Here is a 10,124-nt window from a genome sequence, read left to right on the forward strand (position 1 = left end):
ATTGCAAAATTTACCCCCTCCTTGCCATTTCCTCTGCAAGTAAACAGGGATGACGGCTACAATTTTAGGATTCATGTGAATTTGCACGTGAACCTTGTTAAAAAAGCTGTTTCATATACCATTATATGTGATGTGCTAACCTGAACATGATGGTAACACTGACCATCTTGTTTCTTCTCAAGGTTCACTCCGCAAACACTCTCTCAGACATCAGCTCTGAATGTAAAAAAATATTTTATAATCTATGCTTGCTAGAGATTATGCGACAGCTGCCACGCCATAATCAACTAAGTCATTCTTTACTTATGATTTTTATTAATTTCTCTATTACTTTTCTCGCATTTCTGCGTAAATGTATTTGTGTGAATAAACCTTTTTCAGTACAAACTTGCATATGTTTTCCATGTACACGTACCTTCTAGGTTGCATACTGCTTTTTACCATGTTCACACATATTGACAAATTTTTACACTATGCTACTAGGTCGTATGTAGGACAAATGTTACTAGGGGGATAGTAAGACGTCAGTAGCAAGTACATAAGCACATGTAAGTAAAATATTGCCACAGTGCTACTACAGAGCCCAAAGACTTGTGTTCGTTGACGGTTACTAGAACGGTTGCAGACCATCTATGAACGTGCTTCAGTTGAAGTACGGTGGCCAATTCTTGATAGGACGTTACTAGGGTGTATAAAGAGAAATGTTAATAGGTGATTAGTAGGAAGATGGCCGAACGTTTACAAACATTCTTCAATCAGAAGAATGTTAATATGGCGTATAAAGAAGGCCTGTTAATAGGGGATTGGTAGGAAGTTAGCAGAACGTTTACAAACATTCTTCAATTGGAAGAATGTAATTGGTGGTTGGTAGGAAGTTGGCAGAAGATATATGAACATGATTCTTTTGAAAGAATGTTACTAGGTACATAAAGACAAACGTTCATATGAAATTGGCAGGAAGTTTAAAGACATCCTATGAACACGCTAATATTGGCAGTTGGTGGCCAATTGTTTCGAGGGTGTTACTAGAGCGTTGTTAGGATGCATAAAGACAGTTCGTAGGATTTCAATTGTCTGTTGGTAGGTTCTAGTAACAATAGTACAAAGACAGTCTAAAAGTTGTTGCTAGAAATTTTTATACAGGCAAGCTTCATTTTACGCCGCGTCACTACCTCACAGGGGCACTACGTCACATTGCTAGCCGCTCTTTGTGGTTCATCGTGCGTAATGAGGTAAATTCAACAAATAATTTCACGGCAGTTACTTTGCCTTATCGACCACTTTAAATGCAAGGACACGGAACTGTAATTTGACGACGATTCTGTTCATATTTATAATATAAACATCTACTCTAAACTATGAACTAAGAAGTTTATTCATGTAATTAGATTTTTCAGCAAAATAATTGCTTTAGATTTTTTTTCGAAATGATGTGCGCCTGGGCCGACAATTTACTTGTTGTGGCGTAATTCGAGGAAGTTTTTTGGCGCACTACTGCGAGTTCAACGAGAGTGCACTGCTCAGAATTTGACTGCCATAAGGTCACCACCTGATGCGTTTAATTTATTTTCACCTTTATTGATTTATTTCACCTTTTTTCATTTTCATATTTATTTATTCTTACCGGAAAATCAGGAGTTGTGTTTTTTTAGTCATTTGTTTCTCCTTATTCTGGGTTCTAGCCACACGCTTGTTGCAGGGTATTGGCGGAGATTGTCGGCTTATGAGGTGAGGAACGAGAAAAAAAAAAAGCCGCTGTTTTCATCCGAGACATGGCAAGTACAATAATGAACAATAAGGGCTAATTAGTGTGGGTTAATTGGTTGCACCGGTTGAAACGAAACGTGCCACTCAGCCACGAGGACGAACAACACGTGGACTATAGCGCGCTTGCACGTACTGCATGGGTTGTGTGCGCGTGCTTTCTGTCTCTTGCGTTCTCATTGTTCAGTAGCGCGTTTCACTTCAACGCCTAGAAGTGATGAGAGAAAACATTGTACTCACGCCGAAAAAAATGCAGATTTGAATTGGTTGGCATATATTTGAAAGTGATAAACAGCGCAGAAACTGGGCCATAAGACAGAGCACTAACAAAACGCCATCTTCTGTCCGTGGCATATGTTTAAATCTCGCCGGTTATCCTTTATAAGTATGCTTTGTTCGCCGAAATGTACTGAGAGAAAATTTGATTTGCTTCACGTATTTGAAGTTTCACTGATAGAAGATGTTTGTTATTGGGTAATTTACGTTAGAGATATATAAAATGCGCACTTCCTAGAAAATGATTGTTTATCCTTATATATCTCACAGTAAAAACATCTTTCTTCCGAAAATGGCCTGTAACCATCCAAAACCATGAAGGTACGTGGTAAATATATTACCATACCTAATCATGAAAGAATTTCACGAAAATCTGTTTAAGTCTTTGAATCAAACCTGCTACCGTAGCTGTGCCAGGAAGGACATCCTGCTAACGAGTTAGCCAGACGGTACAACTATTGCGCCGTTACAACGGTAATGAAACTTGCGAGAAGAATAAAGCGCATTGAGAGGCTGAATATTTAATGCGAATATCAGTGTGGGCATTGTCAGACCAGTTGTATTTACGCTATCTAACCCGTCGTGGTGGCGTAGTTGTTGTGGCGTTGCACTACCAAGCCCGAGAGCACGGGATCAGATCCCGGCCATGGCGGCCGCATGTAGATCAGGGCGAAATGAAAAAAAAAAAAAAAACGCCCGTGTACCATGCATTGGATGCGTGGTAAAGAACCCGGGGTGATCAAAAACTTATCTGGAGTCCGACACTACAGCGTGCCTTACAATAATATCGTAATATTAAACATTGGTTGCGCTTTCTAGACAATCACATGTAAGAAGACAGGACAGGCGCAAACTAACAACTGAGGTTTATTCCAGAAAAAATACTTATATATCAGACCATACCAGCGCAGGCGCATCAAGGTATCAGCAGCGTAACAGAAGAACAACCCAAAATCAGAAAATACCAAAGGCGTGGCTCACCTGAACATACTATCAAGAAAACGTGCCTCCCTATTGTAATGTATGACTGATGTGTCACTGATGCATGCTTGTCCCTTCTTTTTTATATAATATGACTCAAGAAGTTCACGTGCTTTTTCATTACTGCACTTGCGCAGGATCTTAACTTGGTTGAGCAGAGGCCTGCATTTATGTTCTAAGCAGTGCATGGGTAAATGACGTTGCTCCCCGTTTATAATTGATCTTTCGTGTTCTCGGATTCGCACGTTCAAACATCGGCCCGTCTGGCCTATGTAGGTTTTGCCGCATGTCTGGGGAATCTGATAAACAACGCCAACTTGGCAATCTAAATAGGGGTTCTTGTGTTTCACACCGCAGCCACCTTGCTTCTTTCTGGCGTGAAGTCTCCCAATGCGGGCGCAAAGGCGACTCAGCTTGCAGGGAGCCGAGAAAACGAGTGGGACACCATGCTTGGTTGCTATCTTCTTCAGATTATGTGCAGTTCTGTGAACATATGGAATTACAACTGGCTTTGAAGCTTTGTTGGCAACATCAGAGTTTACTTTTTGGGGCGCTTTTAGCCTCTTTTCGAGCGTTTCAACCACTGCCAGCACAACCACATCAGGGAAGCCAGCCTCTTTCAACCTGGAAATTTGCATGTCGAAGCTAGCCTGCACGGCATGCGTACATGAATTTTTCAAAGATTGCTCAATAATCTGTTTAGCAATGGCCCTTTTGGTGATTTTAGTGTGAGCTGAATCATATGGTAATAATTGTTTTTGTGTGCGAGGGCAGAAACAGCTACAAACGTGCTCTTTTCCAAAGGTAAGTTTGAGGTCAAGGAACTGCAGAGTGTTATTGACAGGGAGCTCATGTGTAAAAGTTAGACCTAAGGCCTTAGGTGTTTCCTATTACAATGTTTCCTATTACAATGAATTGCAACTTGCCCAACAACGCATCCTGCTAAATAATATCGCAGTTTGGGTATGTAAACTCCCAGTACTTATTTTTTTCTGGCTATCTAGCTTTCTAGCAACCCGTCGAAAATACGGGCCGATTTCGAGGACACTTAAATCTAAATATGTGGGCCAATCCCAAGGGTTGTGCATTCTACAATATAGGAGGTTCATGCCGGTATACGCCATAGAGTATACACCCTTGGAGACACTCGACATATGCCACTGTGTATGTGGCGTTCTCGAATGAACCTCTTCGACGCGAACTTGGGTCACTGAGTGTGTGCCACTGACCGTGCGCAAACTTCACTGGCGGCGTAGCTTGTCGGGAAGCGCGACAGAGCAGACCGGCTGCAGTACACGCCTGATACATGACGCGTTTCAGGTAGTCGCATACTTGGTTAGATGAATTCCGTAAGACATGAAACGGGGAAAAGCAGCAAGAGAAGATTGCATACAAGTGGATTTAATCAAGATGGAGGAGACATAATGCTAGAAAACTGGCGGCTCTCTATACGAAGTGTCTATCGACAGCGAGGGTCCCAGAAAACTGGAAGAATGCAAACATTATACTAATCCACGAAAAGGTAGACGTTAAAGATGTGAAAAATTATCGGCCCATTAGCTAACTCCCAGTATTATATAAAATATTTACTAAAATAATCTCCAATTCAATAAAGGCAACACTGGACTTTAGTCAACCAAGGGAACAGGCTGCCTTCAGGAAGGGATACTCTACAATGGCTCACATCCATGTCATTAATCAGGTTATCGAGAAATCCGCAGAGTCCAATAAGCCTCTCTATATGGCTTTCATAGATTACGAAAAAACATTTGATTCAGTAGAGATACCTGCAGTCATAGAGGCATTGCGTAATCAAGGGGCGCTGAGCGCTAAGTGTTTATTTTCCTGTTAGCGCAGCAATGTATTCATTTTAACCGGGCATCGGCTTTCGCTGCATAAACAAGGCATTTAAGAAAGTCTGTCTACTGAAATGACAAGCAGGTTAGGACCACAGATGATATAAAACACTGAAAAAGCTCCGTGCCGAAAATCACTTTATTACACTTGCCCGTCATACGTCCAGTCACCATACACTAGGTAGCCTTGCGATCTATTGACTCCATCTAAGTGTCAGTTAATTCATTGGTTTTACTATCACCAGCGTGAGGAAGTAATTTATTCTTATTGCATTAGAACTGTTGGCCATTTTTGTGTCGCTGGCTTCTCCGCAAAGAACAGATTGTCTAATGAGCAAATTATATTATTACGACGTGGCATGCAAAACCAACCAATCAAAGGTCCGGCATTAAAGCACATTTCGTAAGCATTTTTAAACAATAACAGTAAATATAGGAAAGGAAGCATCGCAGTAATCAGTCATTAACCTACGCAAAATGTTGTGACATAACAACACACAAGGACATACAAAGTGTTAACAGACGTATGTTAACAGATGTATGCATATGTACAACGTCACTTTCACTAACGAAGATTATTAAAGCATTCAGAGCTGAGTGCTGTAATGATGCGTTATTTCATGGTCCAAGCAAATTTTCTATGCTGAAAGGACGAGTATCAAGGGTCATCAAAGTTGCCTTAAAAGCACAGCTTTGCAGTTAAAACTTAGGACAGCTTAATAGAAGGTGCTCTACGTTTTCTCATGAATGGTCGCATGTGGAACAAGGCATGTCTGAACGACGTATACGATAAGAAGAGCTAAGATCATGGAGCCACACTAAGGCTACGAAAGACACCGAAATCCTCTGCATGACGCCTTTCCCTTTCACAATTAGGTTACGAAGTGTATGAACATGTCAACCAGAGCGTCCACGACGAAGGGATAACTTCGCACACTTCATACAATTCTTAAAGTGGACATGTTCGCATCAATAATGTTTTGTTTGCCCCGGTGACTCACTGTAATTATTACTAGAGAGCTTAATGAAAGTGAATCCCGAGATTGTGGATTTAAAAGGGCTTCCATGGGGTCTAGTGGGCATAACATGACTTTATTGTGAAGGCTTATGAATCTGCTTCGGAGACTCACACGCAGGGACAGAGCCAATGAAAGCGTCCCTCTCCGTTTGTGTTTACATGGCAATGCTGTAAGATTACTGAAAATGATGGTATATTCGCTGCCAACACAACAAAGCGAGCCGCGAACAAGCAGAGTAAGATATTGGAAACCGATAAGAAGGGTATGCGTTGGGAGTAAGGGAGAGTTGAGGCTGTTGAAATTAAGAATGTCGAATTAGTAGATATTGTAACGACATGGGATCGAAGAGGATGTGGAGCAGCACTGTTAAGAAATACACTTACCAGTCGTCAAAGAAAAACAAACAACGTCTCCTTCACCTCCACGCTTAACCGAAAAACCCGCGCTACTTCGACCTCCTCCCCACTGGCACATGCCCGCGGCAATATAGTTGTGCCCAAATGTAGTTGTGTCAATATAGACTACTGGTTTGTTTTACGAGTATAGCAGTTGTGGATATATAAATGCTTCCTTTGTCTGGAGCTGTTGTAATCCAGACTGCTGTTGACAACGGCAAATAATTTTCAATGAACACAGCATCGATGATTTGAAAAGAACAGAGCAGTGTGAACAGAAAATAAGCTTTATTTCAGTAAGTGTACTGGCCTGTTACATGCTCAGGAGAGGGCCAATAACTCGTCCGCAACAGATTAATTCTTCTGCTTGGAGGTACCGTTCAGGCCGAGCACCCTGCCGCATGAGTCATCGTACATCTGGTACGAGGGAGTGCCGCCGCAGAACACGTGGAAGATGAAGTCGCAGTACATGGCACGGCGGTTAAACGTTGACACACGACGCCACATGCCACAGCCATATCCTGCCAAAAAATGACAGGTTGTTTTGATGATTACTACACTCTAAACCTCGATCTATATAAATTTTACTAAGTGAAACATATTAGCCGAATGGTCCTCTTACAAAGTTCAAGCTATGTGGAACGAACATCCTTGAGCGGCAGCTCTTCCTTCTGTCGCGCTTCTTGTCACGGTTGCTGAATATAGCTCTTCATATTTTTACACAATAGATTCATCAAGTGGAATGTCCTAATTTCATTTCACGTAAGTTTCATGACGAATTGGAATATATTTGCAAGCACCTTCCATTTTTGAGGGTCCTAACAGCGCATAAAGCGACGATGACAGAAGAAATGAGAGCACACACCCCAAAGGGCTTCGGTGTTCGTGTTTATATTGTAGTCGTCCATCATGAACCACTCGCATAGATCAATTCAGCGAAATACATCAACAGTAATGCTGCGCTGGAGCGTATTTCTTATGGAATACGATTTCAATGTGGAGTACATTTGGGGCAGCGACAACATTGGTGCACATTACTAAGTCGAGTGCAGATGTCAAAATGTTCTGGGCTGTACATTTCTTGGCTAAATTCCCCGTTGCTAAAGAGTTCCACACTGACTGTGCTTGTAGTATGTATCCCTCATATACTGTGCTCGTGTGTGAGAAAAGTAGTTTAACGGAAAACAACGACGGAGACCAGTGAGCGGTGGCCCAGTGGGGCTTGCTAGCGCAGGTGTGTATACGACTGACGAGGCTAAATGGTGTGTTGGCGGGTAAGGAGAGGCGAAGGCGGTGACATTAATACATGGAGATCCGAGGCAGCTGATGAACCTGGGGTTTCCCAACGGTCCGGACCCAGCCAACTGGGCAAGGCTGAGCAGGAGTGGGGTCCAGGGCGGCTTTGCGTTCCGGCACTACCGGAGACTTGCTGCTCAGATTGAGGGCGGCTGGTTGAACAATGGTTGCTGAACGCCAGGTCAAGGGCAAGTGTGGACGCCTTGGCTACCCGCTAGACAGTCCTGTCCCGCGACCCGGTAAGTGGCGCCACCCCCGTCTACGCCTCCCACGCTTCTATCACGCCCTTTCAGCTTCCACCAGCCAAAACCGACGGCAACAGCAGCGACTTCACCGTGTCGGCCAGTTGTAGCCCTTACGGACCAAGAGCACGGTGAGAACGACGTGCTGTTATTGACTTGTACGTCGCTTTAGTGTTTAAGGCTTAGCGTATATGTTATCTGTTGCCAAGGGGACTTTCGCACTTTGCACAGTGGTTGAGGCCACGTCAGTTGCTCAGAGTGCGTGTTCTGGTGTGTACTTTGTCAGATTTTCTTTTTGTACTTGGAAATACATTTGCATGCTCTGCTATGATGCTCGTGTCTTTTTTGTTCCTTTAGAAATGCACCGCACGTCTGTAAGCGGGACGAGCATACGCTAAACAGCTGCACGATAACGACTTTACGATGCAGACAAGGAAATTGACAGGAATTTGGAGGCATAAAATGATCTACAGCGGGTGTACAAGAAATGTCACTGATATTATTCCTGATAGTGTTGTACAATATTTGTAGCTTTGTTTCTTCTCTTACTGCAATATGTAGTGGCGACTCCCGGTAATAGTCCCCAGGGGAATATAGCTAGCCGTTTTTTGTGTCAAACATATATCGAAGGTAACATGTTCTGCGTATCTGAAAAAGTACTTCGATTACAGTTACCTTTTAGCGAACAAGAAGCCTAATTTGGCTCTAAAAAGCAACATATAATTACAGTTGGTGACGGTGGTAATATTAGGAAGTTCTTGCCAAACATACCGTGAAGAGCATGGAGATAACGCCCAACGAAACAAGTGTGGCAATCTTTGAAGATAGTAAGCAATTGTAAACTGCCCGCACCTGGAAAATAGAAAATGGGGCTCAAGTCGCATTAACACTTCCAAATGAGCCTTAAATGCCGGAAAATAGCGTTGAAAGCTCTCGAAATGCACGCACAAACATTGATAATGAAATAAATATTATTTCGACATGAATACCTCTATGTCAAGATAAGACACTGCATTACAACATCCACACCTACCAAAACGACAATTACCAGATGGCAACTCTGATGTTTTCCATTTGCTCTACATTCATGAGGCCACGTTGTTGCGGTAAGCTGTAAGTACGGTTTTAGGAAATTGTTCTGGTGTTTGATTTTAAAATGTTAATAAGCGTTCTGGATTGTAGCGGCACGCATTACGTGACAAGAATTTTGACGGACGGTTATTGTCCATCATGTAGTGCGAAAGAAATGCAACAGGCAGATTAAGTCAACGTGCCTCGGCAGATTCTGAAGCGACTAGCTACCTACAAAGAAAAAAATGTTTAGAAAGGAGAAAGAGAGAGGTGCTATGGTCAGTGGGCATTCAGGTTGCACTGAAAGCCTTCGAAATTCTTATATTAGGTCAGAAAAATAGGCTGTACTTGCTGAACAGTATGCAGTATACGAGTTGGCGGACAACGCAGATAGTGCGACAGTATCGCCGACGAAGCATTTTCTTTGTAAACTTGACCTAATGCCATACGTCACTCAGTGCAAACAAAATGTGGCGAAAATTCGCAGTGGCGGCTGAGTGGCCTTTCCGAAGGAACTGCTTACTGTTGTGCTCCAGGTGAGAAGCAGTATCCAACCTACGTCCCAGAAATTTTATCGAAGAGAACTGCCTCTCTTCGTAGCGCTTGTGGCCGCGACGATGTAACCATTCTATTCCAAATCTTTGCATTCACATGCTTTGTCAGTCGACCTGTGCCTTATCACCACATGCGATTGCTAGCTCACAACAGGTTGGTGATAAGAGAGGAGTAAAATCGAGCGAAATGAATCCTCAAATTTTACTAGCCGTGTTCAACTAAAAATTACTATATTTCTAATAGAATTATATTGTGAGATTTCGTGGTGCTTTTGCTAACCGTGGCTCATCGCTTTTGCACTGACTTACCATTGAAGGTCAAAAAGTTGTACAGATTCCCTGCGCGGTATCCTGGCGTAGAAGTGAGAACATGACGGCCGGCACTGCAAAAGAGATTAGCTCGTTTAAAGCCAATTTCTATAATATTTACGGCGGCATGCGCAGAAAAATCACTGAGTTGCATACGTCGGTGCACAATAAAGTACTTTCGTAATAAAAAGCCTTTGCGTTATTATTTAAAGCTCCTTTTCCTGTGACTTGCTCAAAGGCTGCATTGAACGCAAATGAGCGCCATCCTGTCCAGCGTTGTGAGGCTTGTATTTTGAATTTTTTGCTGGTGAGTAATGATTACTTCCTTATAGTCGGCAGAATTTAATACTCAACAAAATAA

General features: G+C 42.6%; 1 long non-coding RNA gene across 1 annotated transcript; it reads right to left on the minus strand.

The window, feature by feature from the left end:
• Positions 1 to 6,582: 6,582 nt before the first annotated feature.
• LOC129388107 (uncharacterized) lies at positions 6,583 to 9,839 on the minus strand. Its single transcript, XR_011890509.1, has 3 exons — positions 9,764 to 9,839; positions 8,601 to 8,681; positions 6,583 to 6,812 (listed from the first exon to the last, which is right to left on the minus strand). It is a non-coding gene; the product is annotated as an uncharacterized lncRNA (long non-coding RNA).
• Between the last annotated feature and the right edge of the window lie 285 nt (positions 9,840 to 10,124).

This window comes from Dermacentor andersoni, chromosome 10 (genome assembly GCF_023375885.2).
Source record: "Dermacentor andersoni chromosome 10, qqDerAnde1_hic_scaffold, whole genome shotgun sequence".
NCBI lineage: Eukaryota > Metazoa > Arthropoda > Arachnida > Ixodida > Ixodidae > Dermacentor > Dermacentor andersoni.